The following is a 20,341-nucleotide window of genomic DNA, read 5'->3' as shown; positions in this document are numbered from 1 at the left end:
CGTCCATTATAGTCAGTGATACTACACTGGATGCGTCGCGACACTACACGACAAAACCCCGTCAGTAAACCGATGCCACACTCTATTACTGACGTACTCAGAGCTCTTGTGCTAGTTCTGTTACGAAGGACTAATGGACTTGCGATGGTCTGTCATGTCCAGGTGTAGACAGCTGGTCTCGTCCAGTGTAAACACAGTATAACAGCTTCAGGAGTTCAGATTCTGGTGTGCTGATATTTGTGTGAAGCCCAACTCACCCCATCCTTCAAACACGTTCACCGACATTACATTCACTGCATGTGCAAACTGTCAAAACCCATAAATGGCATATTACTTAACAATTAGTTAATAGTCATGTGCCTCAACAAGTAAAGTCATAACATAATGATGCATTTGCAAATCATTAGTTATGATTAATTAAAGCAGACAACTGGAAGTTGAAGTACATTGCTTTGACCAACTGTGGTAATTAACGCATTCATTTACACTTTTAGTTAATAAAATAAGTTATTAATTAATTAATACATTGACACATTTAATTAATAACAATTCATATATTACTTAATCTATTAATCATTTAGAATCTTTATTAGTTGCTGATGCAGTAATCATTAATTAATGGTTTAGTTCTTCATGAGTCATACATTAACACATGATTATCTGTGCATTAGTTAAATATGAATTAATGCAGATTAGTGCACCCGTATTGTAAAGTGTTATCTAATATTTTTTCAAAATGCTGTGTAAATATGTACACGATTAAGGTGAATTAAAATGCAGCCTTATTAATGAGCAAAACGTTCGGATGTTAAACGCACTATTTACGCGTGGCTGGGAGCAGGTGTAGATCTCTTTCGTACCAACTAACGTTTGGAAAATACGAACATTTTAATGAATCCGAAAATTTACGTCAGAACCACTTTACACACGATTTACACAAAAATTCGTTCTGCTCGTGTTTCATGAATAAGACCCATTGTCTCAACTCATGACACAATGATCATTGTTATACGTGATAGCTTTAGCCTACGGCTAATTAGTTCAGCTCGCGCTGTGCGGCCTACACTCAGCTCATATCAAATCATTTCTGAAATTGACATATCTTTCATAAGATAACATATGATAAAAAAATGTCACTCACCAAAACGAGATTGCATCACATATTCAATAAAAAAAAGACTATTCAATAAAGATTACCGCTCTGGGATCCACTAAATCTTTACTCCGATTTCCACTTCACCTCTCTCTGACGACAACACTCCAGGCTGAAGCATCCAAAGTTTACAAGTGCACACAATCACAGTTCTCGATAGATTATGATTATCATTTAGTGCAAGGAGTTTCTGGAGAAATGCTCCGTGTCTCATTTGATCTGTTCTCATCTGATTCTCTGTTTATGCTGACAGTGGCAGCGCCTGCGCGACCTGTGGGCGGGCCTTATGAATATGCCGCTTCTGTTGGCTCTCAGGGGTGTCAGTCACAGCAGCACAATCAGTGATTGGATGAATCGTGTGTTATTGCCCAGTGGTGTAATCGAGTGCATCAAGTAAAGAAAAAAAAAAAGAACTGATTGAAAAATATAATTTGTCCAGAACAGATCGACACGACTCAATTTAAACTGTTATAGAAGAGCTAATATACTAAGAATGCACTGGTCTCTCAAGGATTGTCTCTCTGCTTTATTTTATAAGAAATATCTCTGTGTCTAAAGTTCCTAATGTCCTGTACTCTCAACTTTTGTATAATAGTACTAGTCATAATTTTTACACCAGGCATGAATAAAAGCAGTAAAATACCACTTATTGGCTTAATGACATGTTATATAATTTTTACCTTTTTGACTGTTATATAGGCAAATTTTGTCTGATCTGTCTGAAATGTTTCATGCTTATTAAGAGTCATGAACATTATTATATGAAAATTATTTCATTTTGATCAAATTATTTCCTATGGAATTTTTCATAGGAAAAGACCATTCACAGCCAATACAGGCAATTTACCATAGGAAATATATGGTTTTAAAGTGTTTTAACAGTTATAGCGCCACCTTTGGTCCGATCTCCATACAAATTTCCAGGCTTCTTTAGCATGTTATGACAAATATGCGCATACATTTTTGTGAAGTTCTGTGTTTTCGTTTAGGTTTTATAGGCTTTTGAGTGCATTTTGCCACGCCCATTTTCTTTATGACCCAATATACCCATGCGAAAAATGCAAAAGTTCAACTTTTTTTTGATAATTATTGACCTAGAGAGTCCATAGAATTGTCCTAGACTGGTTTGGTTCTGATCGGGCGAAAAACCAGGGACTAGTTCGCAAAAGTAGGTTTTTAACATAATTACGAATATTTAATGAACGGTTTGATTGAGAGCAATGGTTCTTGAGGCAAAGTTGTTCAACAAGAGGAGATCTATCAAATGGTATGCATTTTGTGACAATAAGTGTAACACCACGTGATTACAGAGCCATTAAACTCGTTAGCGCCAACTAGTGGCCGATTTCTTTCAAAATTCTTACAGACCTCTAGGGCCATGAGTCGAACATGCCTACCGAGTTTTGTTCCGATCAGCCTCCGTAAACCTTGTCTAATAGGTGCTCAAATTTCATTGGCCGATGGCGGCCATGTTTTTTGAGATACGCCAATGTCCTCATAGACATACATGGCACCTTGGACCAAGACACTGCATACCAATTTTCAAGTCAATCGGACTAACGGTCAGGTCGTCATAGCCCTTTTCATGTTTTTTTCATGTTATAGCGCCACCTAGTGTTCAATCGTCGCGATTTTTTTACTGTGACCCAAGATTGAACTCCTACACATGTGGACCGAGTTTGGTGAAGATACCTCATTTACATCTTGAGTTGTAGCCCATTTAGTAAAATAGGCTCCTCCCACAACAATAGTTTTGCGCCCCCTAGCGACCGAGAATCGAAATTTCAACTTTTTTTCGATAATTATTGATATTCAGACTCCAGAAAACATTTCTGCACTGGTTTGGTTCCGATCGAACGAAAAACCTAGGACTAGTTCGCAAAAGTAGGTTTTTGACAAAATTCAAAATGGCGGAAAAATTTGCATACCGGAAATGAAATCGGAGATATACGTTTTGTTCTTCAGTGTTCCAGCTTTCCAATGATATAAGACACTTGAGTCTACGACATATGGTCTAGGAGTTATGAGCAGTTTCGCGCTTTTGGTTGCTATAGCGCCACCTATGGGCCAATCGGGGTCATACTCTCTGAACCTCTCCTCGATTTTTGTACTACCATTTGGCAAAGTTTCACATTTCCAGCACTTACGGTTTAGGCTGCACGATGCGTTTTACGGCAGAAGAAAAATAATAATAAAAATCAGGACAATTACAATAGGGTTTCAGCACTTCGTGCTTGAACCCCTAAATAAAAATCTTTACAAATACAATAGGTGTTCAGCACTTCGTGCTTGAACCCCTAAAAATCAGGACAATTACAATAGGGTTTCAGCACTTCGTGCTTGAACCCCTAAAAATCCTTACAATAACAATAGGTGTTCAGCACTTCGTGCTTGAACCCCTAATAAAAATCAGCACAATTACAATAGGGTTTCAGCATTTCATGCTTGAACCCCTAAATATCAAGCTCACTGTATTACAAACACTTATGCTGATCCTAACAGAACTGCATTTTTTCGTAGGTGATTATGACATGTTCCTGCCTGCAGACAGGTGTTTTATGACCCCATTCCCTGTCCCAAACCAGTTACAATGCAGCTCTAGCCAGAAAAAAGGGCACACAATGAAATGAAATGAACTTTGGCTAAAGGGAAGATTTCAGTGTCTGATAAGTCTGAGGGTTGCACACCTGACAGGGCCTGTGACATTGTTGCATGTGCACAACATTGCCAAAAAAAAACAAAAAACAAAAAAACCTTTTCATTATATGTTTAATAAAAGACAAATATACTTAGTTCCTTGAGTATTATTTCAATTGTTCTTTGTAAAGAAAAGCCAGTGGTCAAGTGCCTGCAACAAGAGATATTAGACACATGCCTCATGCAACAAATAAAAAGGAAAAGTTGTCTATCCACTGCCCACCTGTAGGCCTATGTCTCCTCTGTCTGTGCAGACTCTCTGTAGGCCTTTCTGTAGATGTGGAATCCTGCTACTTATATTGCAGCCATAAAGCACAAGTATAAATTAAGTAAAGTTCTTTATGCACTTGCAGGTAGGCTAGTTCCTCCATGACCGTTATCTGAGAGGGTTTATTCAGTACAATGGAAACAAATGGACATTACTAAGTCTTATATTTTCTTTCCTTTGGAAAGTTAGAAAATGTCCTCTTACTGCACATATTTCAGCCACCACTTTCTTGGGAACAGAACAGATTCAAGTGTTGGTGTATTATGTAAAAGTGCACAAAAGAGGAAAACACAATGTCATTACAATGAACTACACTCGGGAAAAATATTTTTACATTAACATAAGTTTATCAGTTTTCACTTTCACAAGTCAAAGCAATTCATCATTACTCAAGATTTAACAGTTGAAATGACTATACAACCTTAATTTAATGCAGCAACAATTATTTTACAGTGTAGGCTACTATCTTTCTTTTTTTTTTTCTCAGCCTTTTTCTTGGTTGCTTTTATAAACAGACAACCATTTATTTAACAGTATCTTTTATAAAAGAGACTAATATAATTCAAAATTACCATTATGTAGAATATTTTTGTACTTCACTTTTATTTGTTCCCATGTTCTAGTGTGGTGACTGACATTACAATGAACAAAGTAATTATGCAATTATTAAAATACAAAAATATAGGCTAATAAGTGATAAAAACATCTATGGCCACTTCTAACGGATTTAAATTGTCTGCTACTTTTTGCCAGCCCTCTCTCCTGACTTTTGCAGACTTTGAGGTGTTCCCTGGCGTTTTGATCAAACATTAAAATTCCGAATAAACTTCGACTATTAGTTCTTGCTCTGCTGAGGAGAAAAACTGAGCGCGCTCTTTGGCCACGCTGAACAGCCAATAGCAGCGTTGCTGATCAATGTTTCTACTATCGATACATATCCCCTTTTCAACCAGCGCATGAACGCGCAATTATCTCAGATAACTCAATCCAGCGATACTAATCAAATCCGGCAAGTGTGTTCGAAGAACCGAGTTAGCCAGATCATGATTAGCACGATGATATCATCTTGGATGTGTCATTTGATCTCGGATGTAATAAGCAACGTACGAAGAACGGGCCTCAGGTAGTCAAGATGCTGCTAATGCTATTTGCTAACAACACTGTCCCGTCAGCTGATCTGCTCCAGCTGAGCTGCATTAGCTGGTTAACTCCCCTTGCTGCTCAATGGCCAAAGTTCAAACAAGGCGCCCTATTTAAAGCACATTCAGTTTGATCATACATGCTTGCTGCTCGCTTCTGCTGCCCGCCACCTCCCCAGCTCCTCCTTATGCATAACGTGGCATTTGCTTTGTCATGTTGCCTGCTCTGTTCACAGGGGGGGGATATTTTAGCTCTCACAGTCCTAAACTGTTTGAGCGTTCCCTAATGCTGCTGCTGCTGTCCTCTGACTCTCTGCTATTTCATGGTGCTCATGAAAGGTCAGAGGACTCCCTGAACAGAGCCATACTGCCAAATTTCAATTCAGGAACATCAACTTGTTTGCAATCTATTCAATAAAAATTCTTAAATTATTTTTATTGTCTATGTGTTCTTGACTTAATGGACCTGACAGAAGTTGTGTTGTGGTTGAAAATGAAAATTGGGATGACATCAGATACCAGCATCAGTCGGGTTCTGACATCAACCCGACTTTCATTTCCAACCAAAATCCAATGTGTATCCGACGTTGGATGTTGACGTCAACCCGAAGCTGGGTTCTGACGTCAACCCGACTTTCATTTCCAACTAAAATGCAACCCCTGCAACCAAGATCATCCCCTGACTAACGTTACTACTTTCTACTCAAGGACCTTGAATTAAATGTAGTGGAGTAAAAAGTACAATATTTGTCTTTCAAATGTAGTGAAGTTAAAGTAAAAAGTTTCCAGAAAAAAATATACTCAAGTACAGTACAGATACTCAAAAAGTGTTCTAAAGTACAGTACTCAAGTACATGTACTTTGTTACTGTCCACCTCTGGTTCCTGGGTACCTGGAAGATTATTATGTGCATGTGAAAAATGTGAATAGTCATTCCACAAGTAGCACCGATAGTTATCCTTGTAGAATTAAGAGTTTAATGGGGATGAATTCCTTTTTTTACACTAGTGCTATAGCCTGGAATGATTTACCTTGTTGTATTAATTAAGCAGATAAAAGTTGAAAGTGTTTCTAGAAAGGAAGTTAAAAAATGGCTTTATTATCACTAACTTAAAAGGGATGAATGCTGAACTTGTCGATGATTTCTCTCCATGTATGATCTGTTCCTACATTTTTTAAACATGGAGGACCACAATGGAAATAAGCCATTGGCTTTTTTGTGTATTTTATCCTCGACAGTTTTTTTAAAAATGATTTACAATCACTCCTATTGTCTAATAAATCAATCAATCTTAACTTCACGGGACAATTGCAAATGTTTTTACAAGCTAAACCCCATTCATCACGCTCACGTTACCCTAAAATAGCGTGTTTAACATTACACGTTTCCTAGATTTCAGTTACTCGCATCCATAAAAGTAGGCCTAACGTTATATGGGCGAGAAAGACCGTGTTCTGTTCCAACTCTTCATGTTACGGAAACACAAAAAATATCATGCATGCGAAACACAAAAAATATCATACAACATGCGAAATTAAACATATTATACATTAAAACATGTAGATCAGGAGCGCTTCCCGGATTCACTTATCTTGGTAGAGGTGCTCTTTGGAAGAGATAGAGTAGATTTCAAACAAAAGAAAAACTCCAAGGCACTCTCCTGGAATATTAACAAATGCCTTTATTTTATGGCATAGTCAAAAGAGACTTTTAAAATGACTCCAACGCGTTTCAGCACACTGACCTTCGTCAGGGAATCAAACAGCTGTAAAGGGTTACAAGTGTCTTTATAGTGGAAAAACCCCAATAATCAACTCCTCCCACTAGAAACAAAACTACCAAAAAACTACAAACATGGATGTCTGATACAACATGTCACCATAATAGCATTTAGGAAAAAAAAAAAACATTGGTGAAAGTAAATAATGTCAAATCTACAAAAGGCTTTACAGAAAAACCGTTAAATCTAGCTCATCATTTAAACCCGGATATTTAGTGGCCTGTAATTTAAAAATCCAGAAAGCCTCCCTTTGATTGAGTTGGCGCTGTCTATCACCTTTTCTTATCGACATGGGGATATGATCAATTCCATAGGCTTGTAAAATTGATGGGTTACTATTATGCTGCAGAAAATGCTTGGCCATAGGATAGTTGAGATTACTCATACGAATAGCATATTTGTGTTCTGCCAATCTATCCTGAAAGCGTCTTTTTGTTCTACCAATGTAAAAGACTTTACATTCTGTGCATTCCAACTTGTAAATAACAAATGTGGTTTTGCAGTTTATAAAATGATTGATAGTGTACTCTTTCTGAGAGATACAGTCTTTAAAAGTTTTGGTCTGGACAACACCAAAACTTTTAAAGACTGTATCTCTCAGAAAGAGTACACTATCAATCATTTTATAAACTGCAAAACCACATTTGTTATTTACAAGTTGGAATGCACAGAATGTAAAGTCTTTTACATTGGTAGAACAAAAAGACGCTTTCAGGATAGATTGGCAGAACACAAATATGCTATTCGTATGAGTAATCTCAACTATCCTATGGCCAAGCATTTTCTGCAGCATAATAGTAACCCATCAATTTTACAAGCCTATGGAATTGATCATATCCCCATGTCGATAAGAAAAGGTGATAGACAGCGCCAACTCAATCAAAGGGAGGCTTTCTGGATTTTTAAATTACAGGCCACTAAATATCCGGGTTTAAATGATGAGCTAGATTTAACGTTTTTTCTGTAAAGCCTTTTGTAGATTTGACATTATTTACTTTCACCAATGTTTTTTTTTTGTTTTTGTTTTTGTTTGTTTTTTCCTAAATGCTATTATGGTGACATGTTGTATCAGACATCCATGTTTGTAGTTTTTTGGTAGTTTTGTTTCTAGTGGGAGGAGTTGATTATTGGGGTTTTTCCACTATAAAGACACTTGTAACCCTTTACAGCTGTTTGATTCCCTGACGAAGGCCAGTGTGCTGAAACGCGTTGGAGTCATTTTAAAAGTCTCTTTTGACTATGCCATAAAATAAAGGCATTTGTTAATATTCCAGGAGAGTGCCTTGGAGTTTTTCTTTTGTTTGAAATATTATACATTATACTAGTACATTTTACATGTTTTATTAATTAAACAAGGTAATGTTAATATACTGTTCCCTTAACTTAACGTACGTTATGGCTGCCCTTCCCTTCAAACATAATTTAGGCCTTATACGGTTTTAAATGTAAGATTATAAATATCCACACAAAAACAACAAATATGTTTACGTTGTCAGAATGTTGTACATAATACGTTTTTGTCGATAAACTTTAACATAGTCTAAAATTGAACATATTCTGTGACGAGTGAACTTGACGTACACTTAACTTTCCCTCTGACATATCTGTTAACTTATAAAACATTTCTAAATACCAATCACAAATACGTCTCAGGACATAAAAACACAAAAACATTGATTATGTTGCACATTTTTGTCGTTATATTATGTCTGAAAAGGATCATTTTTCAGTGCCACTTACCTGAAGCATGAACTTGACAAAATGTCTCCCGCAGTACCGCAGCCGCTGCCTGGTCAAATCCGCAAGGTTAAATGTGCTGTATCTGTAGTAGATTGAGTTCATTCTAGCAATTCCAGTGTTTTGCGACGAGGATAAAATACCACTGGTGAACGCGTGAGAGTTGTATGATGGAGTAATTTAAGAGTGGAGAGGCTGGTTATCAAGGTGAAACATGGCAACGATTGGGACAGTAGCGGCGTTTGATGAGAAAACACAATCACGGGAAGAGTACTGTGAGATTTTGGATAATTTCTTTGAAGCAAATGACATTGATGATGCCGAAAAGCAAAGAGCTATCCTTCTGAGTGTGGTGGGTTTAATACAAAATTTGCTGAGCCCTGATACGCCTAAATCAGTCATATGCTCAGCTGGTGGACTTGTTAAAGAACCATTTCAACCAGAAGCTGACCGAGATAGTTCAACGTTTCAAGTTTGACTCAGGTGTGAGGATGCCGGAGGAGACAGTAACTGACTTTGTGGCTGAGCTGCGCAAACTCGCGCAGGATTGTAATTATGGTGAAACACTGCAACAGATGCTGAGAGACAGACTGGTATGATGAATACCAGATGAACGTTAATGATGAACGAATCCAAAGGAGGTTGTTATCAGAACAAAATCTGACCTTTGATAATGCGCTGAAAATAGCGCTCTCCTTGGAGGCGGCGGATAAAAATGCGCAGGACCTGCGAAATAACAGCGCAGCAACGGCATGTCACAAGTTGTGCAGCACCACGGTCAGCGGAGTGAGCTGTGATAAAGGGATGCAAGCCAGTACAGCAAGTAAGTCCTGTTACAGATGCAAGGGAACAAATCACACTGCGTATGAGTGCAGATTTAAAACAGAGAAATGTCATGCCTGTGGTAAAATGGGTCACATATCGCGAGCTTGTAGGGATAAGGGTAAAACGGCCAGTAGAGGGAGAGAAAGAGACATCAGAGATAAAAAGAGCCAAGGATGACGTCATTGTGCATATAAAGTGGAGGACAGCGATGATTCTGATGATACATTCACACTGGGTTGCATTAAGGAATATATAGGCACTGGTGTAGTGCAGGGTATATGCAGGTATACGGCGTATATACCCACTTCTTGTTCAGTTGGCATTGCGTATACCCACTTCTAAATCCCCTCTGATGTGCGTGTGAAAACACCCAGTCAGAGCCGTAACCAGGTCCCCGAGGTCCAGACCTCAGTAATTTTGTTGAGTGTATATAATGAAAGTTGTGAAATAATTGCCTAATAACTCTAATTTGGTGCTGCAAATGATTCGCCAATCGCGACGATAACTGACCTTCTCATCTGATCTGCTTCAGCACTCAAACACCCGCTCGTCAATGTAAAAATGTTAGAGTCCAATGTCAAAGCAAGCAGGATTTATGTTCACAGAAGCGCGAGCCGAGCGCGAATCCCAACACGACGCTTCACGCTTCATTAATGATCATACAGTGCGAGATAAAATGCAAGTAGCTAAACTAAACAGCTGTTTTTCGATAGAAGTTTTAAATGACCGACAGAAATAACCAGTTTGATCAAAGACAGTGGATACTATAACCTCAATTTAACAACACAAGCACCCTATTAAATATATTGCCATTATTATTATAAATATAAATGTATAAATGTATTTGTATAACATTACCTCGAAATGTGTTCGAATATTCCCCCATTATCAGCAATGGGACTTTTCACTGTTTGTATCGCTCCGCTTATTTGTGTTTACGCAACTTGCATCATTAAGCCAGAAGGTGGCGACAAGTGACTGTCTTTATGAGTGAGCAATTGAACCATTGATTAAATGAACAGATTAGTCCAAAAACATTGATTAATTTAGGAAAGAAAAAGTAGCTGAAACTTATCTTTGATGCTCATACTAATTGCTCATATGCCTCTGGACACAGAAAGATTGCATTGGCGTTTGTTTGAAATGTAACATCTATGCAAAATAATCCTTGAATCATTTCTTATTTAAGGCCATTCCCGTTTCGAATATGTGATTGTGTATAATTTGTCAACAATAAGCATAAACATTCTGCATTTCCATTTTGTAGTGGGGATCATTCATTGCGATTCTCATGTTTAAAAATATCTGATAAAATACTTCATGCTACTGCCCACTGACATGCTTTTAAAGCTACTGTTGTCCATTTTTTTGGCCTTCAAAACACCTTAAAATGCACATGTCGAGATCAGGAAAATCTATATTTTCTCGAGGGGGTATACCCCCGAACCCCCCTAGTAGGATTATTTTTGGGGCCTCTGTATTTATAAAACCCTGCGTACGGACCTGCACCCAGTAAAGACAGTGATGCAGTGATCCCTTGAATAGTTGTCCAATTTTCATGTGTGGAAGGACTAAGAAATAGTCACTCAAAATTCATAATTATTTAGTATTAATAAATAATTAAAATTCAGTATTCATTGCAAAAACTGCACCTTTTCTGTGGCTAATATTAATTTCATAATGATCCTTTCTCCGTGAAGTCAAGCAGCAAAAGTTAAGTGATAATGTGCAAATACTACTGGCCCATTTTGAGGTGAACTAATATGCAAGACGGGTCTTACATGTCACTGTTTATAACACAGAGCGTTCATCCTTTGCTGGGATGCTTAAAAAAAAAGAAGATTGTGGGCAAAAATTAAGAGTATACCCACTTCTCCAGGCACCACTACATCACTGTATATAGGGAAAGTTAAAAGTCAAAATCCGACTAAAGTGCAGCCATATACGGTGGACATGCAAATAGACGGGCACAAAGTGAAACTAGAAATAGACACTGGATGCAGTCTTACCATTTTAAATGAGGAAACATTCAAGGAATTTAGACAAAGTGGGAAAAATGTACAAATAAGACCGACTGAAATTAAACTGGAAACGTATACGGGACAACCGATCAAAGTGAGAGAAACTTGCCAGGTTGCAGTTGAGTACCAAGAGCAAAAGAAAACAAGTCCTGTTGTTGTAGTGGCTGGAGATGGTCCAAACCTGCTGGGAAGAGGCTGGTTAGCAGAATTAAAATTATATTGGGACCAGATTAAACATAACAGACAAGTACTGTCGATTTAAACAGAAGATGATATATTACGCAGAGTACTGGTGAAACACAGTGAAGTTTTTATAGAGGAACTGGGGACGTTGAGAGGAATTCAGGCAAAAATTCATGTTTCTCCAGAGGCAGTGCCTAGGTTTTTCCGCCCCAGATCGGTGCCCTATGCAATGCGAGCCAAAGTGGATGAGGAGATAATCCGCCTACAAAAAGAGCAGGTCATCCAACCCGTAAAGTACTCTGAGTGGGCTGCACCAGTGGTTCCAATCTTGAAGACTGATGGTTCCATAAGGCTCTGTGGCGACTATAAGTTGACTGTCAATCGAGCAGCATCCTTAGAGCAGTACCCAATTCCCTGCTTGGAGGATCTGTGCAGCACACTGTCTGGAGGTAAAAAGTTCTCTAAATTGGACCTGAGTCATGCCTACCAGCAGGTGGTGTTCGATGAGGAGTCTCAAAAGTATTTGACAATAAATACCCAACGAGGTCTGTTCACCTACCAGAGGTTACCTTTCGGAGTGGCGTCAACTCCTGCTATTTTTCAGAGAATAATGGAAGGACTGGTGCAGGGGATTCCTAAAGTAACAGTTTATTTAGACGGTATATTGATAACGGGCATGGATACGACAGACCACAACCTGGGGGCAGTGTTGCAAAAGCTGGAAGACGCTGGGCTACGACTCAAAAGAGAGAAGTGTGTGTTCTTGCAGGATGACATTGAGTACCTCGGTCATAAAGTGAACGCTCAAGGTCTCCAACCCGTGGATAGGAAAGTGAGGGCGATAGTAGAGGCCCCAGCTCCATCCAATGTGTCAGAACTAAAGGCCTACCTGGGGTTACTAAACAACTATGGAAAATTTAGCCCAAATCTAGCGACCTGCTTGGCACCGCTGTATGAGCTTTTAAGAAAGGGAAAGCACTGGGAGTGGATGGCAGAACAGGAAGAGGCCTTCCAGCATTCAAAGATGCTGCTGCAATCTGCAAATGTTTTGATACATTATTCGGCAGGTAGTGATCTGGTATTAGCATGTGACGCATCACCTACGGGGTGTGTTATCACACAGATTGGAAGATGGCAGCGAACGGCCAAAAAGTTTCATGTCTCGTGCACTGTCAGCGGCTGAAAAAAAAATACTTGCAACTGGATAAAGAGGGGATTGCAGTAGTTTTTGGAATACAGAAATTCCACAAATACATGTATTGAAGGTCCTTCTATCTGCATGGACCACAAACCATTGATTTCACTCTTTAATGAGAAGAAACCCATTCCCCAGATGGGCTCACCGCGAGTTCAGAGGTGGGCCGTGATCCTGAGTGCCTACGACTATACCATGGTTTTCAGGCCTGGTAAAGCTAATGTCTGTGCCGATGCTTTAAGGCGAGACACGGCAGGCAAAAACATCGGGGGTTTTTTACTGGTCAATTTTAAGATTTTTGGATATTTGTCCTCAATAGCATGTCTTCTTTCAGACTGTGGTGAAAAAAAGTCTGAAATACACATTTAGGGCTTTATTTTACTACACTTTGTCTGTTTGCATCAGTAGATTTCGCATAAATTCAACAAAAGTTGTAGTTGTAAATCATCCCGCCGATCCGCGATCTCTGTCTGCTCTCTGTCATCACAGACACCGCTGGAAAGCTCTCTCTTCACTGTACAATGCTGTCGGATCCAAATATGGTAATTTCCTTTTTATCAGCAACCAATCGTGAAAGTAAAAGGGCTGAATGCGCAATCTCATTGGCTGATGATAAATCTTTAAAGCCCGTTTTCTCAAAATGACCTTTATCTCATACTCCAAGTCCGAAATATCCACTTCAGTAGCACCTATATTCACCAAACTTTCCAGTCTTGTACCTAGTTATATTATGAAGACATTTACAGAGGGATTTGTAAATATATTATTCCTAGCCTGATATACATAACATTTTATTCCAAAAAACATGGCGAATTTTTTTTTTTAAAGCTATTGACAGTATATTATGATTTACAGGATAACAAAAGTAGATATCCATAAATCCCTCTGTAATTTTTTTCCCATCTAATATGTGAACACAATGAAAAAAAATGTTTTAACCTGGCTTTATCCAATACTCAGATTTCGTTTTTTAAAATATATACAAATTAGCGCATATTTAATTAGATATTGCCTAATTTGCATATTTAAACATTAAATTACAGAAAACTTGTAATACATTTTTTTTTCTCATCTTAATGTAGGTAATCAACTGTGAAAGTTTCATGGTGATATCTGCTAGTTAAAAAATGTACCCTATTCACCTGTAGTGTCTCGCCTTAAGCAGGCTACCCATCAAGGAAGAGGCAACAGAGGAGAGAAAAGCTGAAAAGGTGTTAATGCTGGATATATTAGGTGATGCACCGGTGGATACTTCTCAAATTAGACGTTGGACCTCTCGTGATGTAGTGATGTCCAGGGTTTGTGAATACATCCAGAGTGGCTGGCCTCAAGTGCTGGAACATGGACTTATCATCAGAGGAGAACGGAGCTAAGTGTCAGGGATGGCTGTGTATTGTGGGGAGCTAGAGTTGTCATTCCTACACAGGGGCAAGAGATATTGTTAAACCTACTTCATCAGGCTCACACAGGTGTGTCAAAAATTAAAGGATTAGCCAGATCTTATTTCTGGTGGCCAAATATGTACAGAGACGTGGGAAAAGAGGCTCAAGTGTGTGAAGTGTGTCAACAATATAAAAAGGCGCCAGCGGCAGCTCCTTTACACACGTGGGATTGGCCAGCGACTCTCTGGTCCAGAATTCATGTTGACTATGCTGGTCCGCTCCAAGGCAAGATGTTTCTGATTGTCGTGGACTCACATTCGAAGTGGATGGAGGCATACCCAACAACTACTGCCACCTCTCAAATCACTATAGAAAAGCTCAGGCAAAGTTTTAGCGTATTCAGCCTGCCACGGATGTTGGTATCAGACAATGGTCCTTGTTTTACAAGTGCTGATTTTGTTGAATTCATGAAGAATGGAATTCAGCACATTAGGACAGCACCCTTCCACCCCTCCTCGAATGGGTTAGTGGAAAGAGCTGTGCAGACCTTCAAAGCTGGTCTTAAGAAAATAAAGGGAGAAACTTTGGAGACAAGAGTTAGTAGATTCCTGTTCAGTTATAGGATTACGCCACAAACTACAACTGGGTTGTCTCCTGCCGAAATGATGATGTCCAGACGTTTAAGGTCAACTTTTGATTTGCTTCTACCGGACCTGGCAGCCAAAGTGCAAAAGAAACAGCTCAAACAGAAAGAAGACCATGGCAACAGTGCTGACCTGCGGATTTTTTCAGTGGGTGATCCTGTGGGTGTGAGAAATTATAGCTACGGGCCACAATGGATTCCTGCTGTGGTTGATAGATGTACCGGTCCGCTGTCTTATGCCGTCTTGACAGGAACAGGACAGACCTGGAAAAGGCACATAGATCAGGTTCGTAGGAGGCACACACTCACAGCCCCGGAGCCTGCGAGTATTCAGGATACCCGAGGTATTGCAGAGGGAAGCAGACAGTCTGTATCTGTAGAGCCAAGGGAACAGAAAGAACTGTTGTCAGTGACACCAGCAGAGCCTGAGGCTGATACAGAACAATTTCACAAGGTGTGGGGGGCGGACGCTCTTCCACCAGAGTCGTTGACCATAAGGAGGTCATCCAGAGAAAAACGTGAACCAAGATATTTGAAAGACTTTGTTAAATAATTCAAGAAGATTTAATTTAGATTTTAGTTAGTTTAGTTTAGTTCCTGTAAAAAAAAAAAAAAGGCAAATTGATAGTTGTCGTGTGTGACTGTGTTAGCTTTAAGGAGGAAGAGATGTAGTAGATTGAGTTCATTCTAGCAATTCCAGTGCTACCACTAGGGGGTGTATATGCTTGTGTTGTGGGAATTACCTGTTGCTGCTGTATGTTCAGTTATGTGGGATAGCCAGGTCGTGCTGATGTAATCCTGTAAAATAAGAGCAGTTATTAGTAAACCTACCCACTTGCATTTCTCTCTCTTGTGTGGTATTTTCATACCAAGTTACCACAGTATCCTTCCGCGAAATCAAATGAGCTATATTCCAGATCCTTCTGCGAAGTCAAATGAGCCATAATCCAGCTCCTTCCAATCTCTATAAATGTAGCGATGTGCTTTTATTTGACATTTATTGCCAAAAAAATAAGACGGCTTAAATTCAAGATTTAAACAATAAAGGTTTTATCAAAGTGTTGTAGGATCCATCCGCTGATTCCGCTCAGTTATGCTGTAGAAGCACATCGGATCTCTTCTGGAAGCTGGTTCCAGCTGCGGCTGGCATAATAGCTAAAAGTGGACTCACCATGCTTAGAGTCAACCCTTGGTATTTCTAGCTGATGTGATCCTAATGATCTGAGTGATCTGTTGGGTTTATATTCAGTGAGCATATCTGCAATGTATTGAGGTCCTAGGCCATTGAATGATTTATATACCAGTAATAATACTTTAAAATCAATCCTAAATGTAACTGGGAGCCAGTGTAAAGACCCGAGGACTGGTGTGACATGTTCATATTTTCTGGTTCTGCTCAGAATCCTGGCGGCAGCGTTCTGTATGAGCTGCAACTGTCTTATAAGCATACAAGGTGCTTAAAGTGCTTGAAGTACTTGAATTTGACTTTTTGAAATTTAAGTCCTGCACTGAAAAAATATTTTCATTCATCCAATTAAAAAATTTTAGGGTAATGGTTCACATCTATATTTTATAACTTGAGCCAATGAAAAATAAATAACTTGCCCTTACCAATATTTTCTATGTCTATGAAAACTATTTTATAAAACTTGGCACAAAGCATATTTTTCTTGTTGAAAAAAATCAATTAATTAAAATTCTATTTTTGATCTAAACAAAAATATATAGATTTAATCAAAACAAAAATTCTCATTTAATAAATATGTATTAGAAATTATTTGTTTTCTCCAATTAAATAGATATTGATTTAATAATACAATTATTTCTCATTTTTAAAAATACAAGTTAATAGAAATTATTTATTTTAAACAAACAAAAAGATATGGATTCAATAAAACATATTTCCCATTAAGGAACATTAATTAATCTTGTCCAAAATCAAATAAAAAAGACACATAATTTTCATTAAATCGATATTTATTAAATTATTATATACATTACTTCCACACATCCACAATTTCGTGTCAGATTTTCAACTTTTTCAACATTTGCGACAGACAGCAAGTCCCTCAGAACCTCTTGACCCTCAAGTATGATTCCAATGTTTGTGGGTATACAGCTTGTGCATCTCTGATGACAAATATTTCCATGGTTTCTTCTGAAGAGTGTTTTCAGCCTCTTCCTTCTCCAACACCTGGAAAAGAATTTAGGAAGGAGAAAAGAAAAAGAAAAAAAGAATAAGGAATCAATACAGCTTGGGTTTCCCCCCAAATTAGTTTACATAATACTAATACTTCTAACTAATTATAAAATTTACTCCAATTTGTTGTTGACATATAAATATAAGTTGCACAAACTCTGATTTTAGCTGAAAGTAATTGTTTCTATATTTAAAATTAGCCTTCAGACTGTTATCAGACATATATCTGAACATAGTCTGATGGCTAATTTTGAAGTGGACAGCCATATCTAGCATTTTCACATCTCTAAAGTAATCTTTCCTTACCAGGAAATCTTTGATGAGGTCCTCCACTGTTTCTCCCATATGGATGAGATATTTCAGTGCTCTTTGTATCGGTGTCAGTATCCTGCATCAAGATAGTACAAATTTGGCATGAGGGTACATTATGGTCAACAAACTTTAGCACAATATACGTTATCAGTTGATATAATAATTATTATAATATATGATTCAATAGTGTGTCAATCCTATTACTAACGCCACGAAAAAATGTCTGCCCCCCCAGAGTCCTCTGGCTAGTAGCTGCTACTACACTTTTTTGAAAACCAACCGACATCAACCGATTGGCGCCAATGCAGCAATACTTCTATGCATACAATCCATGTAAATGACCATTGTGAGTGTCGACAGTCATACGTGTTAGATAACGTTACCATTAATCACAAGTGAACGTCAGTCCTTTTACATGTAAGTTAACTTCAGCTCCTTAGTTGTTGATCAGGTTTCTATGGTTTTAACTAGAGAACGTCGTTCTTATGACGCTGCATCGAGATAACGTTATGTTCAGTGATTAAACGTTCACGTTAATTACCATTGTAAAATCAAAATAAGCCAGGGGTAAACGTATATGTTCCCTTTTGCAATCGGTCAGGAATTGATTAACGTCGACACATTAACGTTAACTTGCCAAGTGTAAACTAAGCTAGCTAACGCATTTTTAAACTAACGTAAGTTACATAACGATATCTAACAGATAAATTCGGCAGAGCAACATGTCTTGTACAGGCTTCTAAATATACAGCAGCACATTTAAATGGTTGTTTGTTTCACTTACTTCAGTTTATCCGCGATGAAATCTGATTCTCTCTGGAGCAGCAAAGTGATCCACGGAACGTAGAAGAGCGGTTACAGCGGTCTGCTGCTGACGTGGTCGTTGTCGTCGAGAAGATTTGTGTTTAATGCCCATGCGCAATCCTGTGTGTAACCTTGAAATTGTACATTCGTCGAAACAAATATTTCTTATTTGAGCTCTTAATGAAAAATATTTATATTTAACTATGTTTTGAACGAAAAAAATATTATTTGAAAAATAAAACAAATAATGGTAAACTGAATTGAAAGACAAATTATTAATTGGATGAAGTACTGCTTGAAAACCTTTTTACAGTGTGGAAAACCCTTGAAAACAGGCATATTTTTGAAGAGGTACTTGAAAAGTACTTGAATTATTAAAAATAGGGATGCACCGATACCGAGCTCATGCACTCGTACTCGTAAAAATGCTCCGATACCAACAACCGATAGGCCCACCAGGCAGTGTGTGTATAACACATAGCTGTGGTGTGCCCGAGCTGATAAGAGAAAAACGCGTGGTGGATTGAGCGCGCACCGGCTCAGATGCGCGAGCTGGTCGAGCACATCCCTTTAAACAGACATCAAAGTTTGTAGTTCAGTCGGATGTCAATGGCAAAGAAAATAAAACGAGACATGTAGCTTATTATTATTAACGCTAACTGACGAGAGAGAGAGAGAGAGAGAGAGAGAGAGAGAGAGAGAGAGAGAGTGCACTTCTGATGAATGCTTGAGCCTCTTGATTGCTGATCGTTCACTCAGCACGTGTCATTTGGATTAAAACTAAACATTTCTGTACCTGTTAGATCTACCCAAAAAACTCTAAAAACACTGTTTATTTCATTTGTAGCCTTTCTTTGTTCTATTGTATTTATTTGTCCTATTTGTAATTCGATTATTTGTTCTTATTTTGTTACTGAATGTTTACTTGTCTTTAATAATGTTTTAAATTCACATTAATTAGGCTGGTAGTTTTTGTTGTATCAAAATTCGATTAAATTATTGATATTTCACTGGTATCTAAACATTTGAACAGCTGACCCAATCCTCAGCATATGTGCTGTGCTATTAAATGAAAGATAAAATATGATAGAGCAATAGAATGAACAGTGACAGTAACAGAAGCTCAAACAATGCATTTTAGCAGGCTTAATTAAGCATGAAAATAACTGAAATAAATATATATTTGATGAACAAATTAAGCCAACTAATATGATTTATATTATTTTGGTTTATTTACTAATACATTTAAAAATTACAAATGCAGTGAAAATTCAGGTATCAGTGCTTGGTATCGATGAGTACCAAAAATGAAAGTTTGGGTATCGGACTCGTTCTGCAAAAAGTGGTTTCGGTGCATCCCTAATTAAAATGTTTTTGTTGTTTAAATACATTCGTTAAATACAATCGTTTCACGTTAAATTAACGCTTCAGCCTGTCTGAGATATAGAGCTATTTCTCAACAGGAACAGAACCTAGTTTAACTCTGGCTGAGTTTGGGCTTCCCACAACCGCTGCTTCTCTCTGAGTTCTTTTCGTTTAGCCTCAACAACGACTGGGTTGGGCTCATTGCTGCAGGATGGGGCTATATGTCCATCTTCACCACAGTTAAAGCAGTACCATGGGCGAGGTTTCTTGCTGGATTTTCCCACATTGTGCTGTGGTGATTTCTCTGCAGGCTCTGCAGGCTTAGATTTCTTTGACTTAAATGTCTTGGTGGTAGCCTTTGCTGAGGACTCATCCATCGATGCTTTCAGGGTTGCCAACTGGGCTTGAAGTTGTGCTATTTGTTTTTTCATTTTCTTTGTACCCGCATCAGGGGTGTCTTCTGCAGCAGCAGCTGCTATGTCTTTCTCATCAGTGTCAAAGTCGTACATATTCAGGGAGTTAGACTGGACTTTAGTTTTGGGACATCCAAGATGCTGCTTCATGCGGCAGGACTTGGCAGTTTGCTTGTCCTCTTCAGTTCGTAGTAAGAGCAACAACTCAGGAAATGAGGGTGGA

The 20,341-nt window shown here is 38.3% G+C and overlaps 1 protein-coding gene and 3 long non-coding RNA genes across 4 annotated transcripts in view; 2 read left to right on the top strand and 2 right to left on the bottom strand.

Moving 5' to 3' along the window:
• Positions 1-20,341, top strand: part of fkbp10a (FKBP prolyl isomerase 10a) — a 346,331-nt gene that overhangs the window by 115,770 nt on the left and 210,220 nt on the right. The gene's annotated exons all lie outside the window — the stretch shown is intronic.
• The window catches only part of LOC309511573, a 246,062-nt gene that overhangs the window by 98,647 nt on the left and 127,074 nt on the right, over positions 1-20,341 (bottom strand). The gene's annotated exons all lie outside the window — the stretch shown is intronic.
• Positions 5,245-5,690, top strand: LOC309511620. Its single transcript, XR_014210731.1, has 2 exons — positions 5,245-5,557; positions 5,604-5,690. It is a non-coding gene; the product is annotated as an uncharacterized lncRNA (long non-coding RNA).
• Positions 16,771-18,652, bottom strand: LOC309511585. The gene is made up of 3 exons (XR_014210696.1): positions 18,321-18,652; positions 17,531-17,612; positions 16,771-17,218 (listed from the first exon to the last, which is right to left on the bottom strand). It is a non-coding gene; the product is annotated as an uncharacterized lncRNA (long non-coding RNA).

The sequence above is a fragment of the Leuciscus leuciscus genome (assembly GCF_965113295.1).
Source record: "Leuciscus leuciscus genome assembly, chromosome: 12".
In the NCBI taxonomy this organism is placed as follows: domain Eukaryota; kingdom Metazoa; phylum Chordata; class Actinopteri; order Cypriniformes; family Leuciscidae; genus Leuciscus; species Leuciscus leuciscus.
Note: the sequence above shows the minus strand (reverse complement) of the source record. Positions and strands in the feature narration are given on the sequence as shown.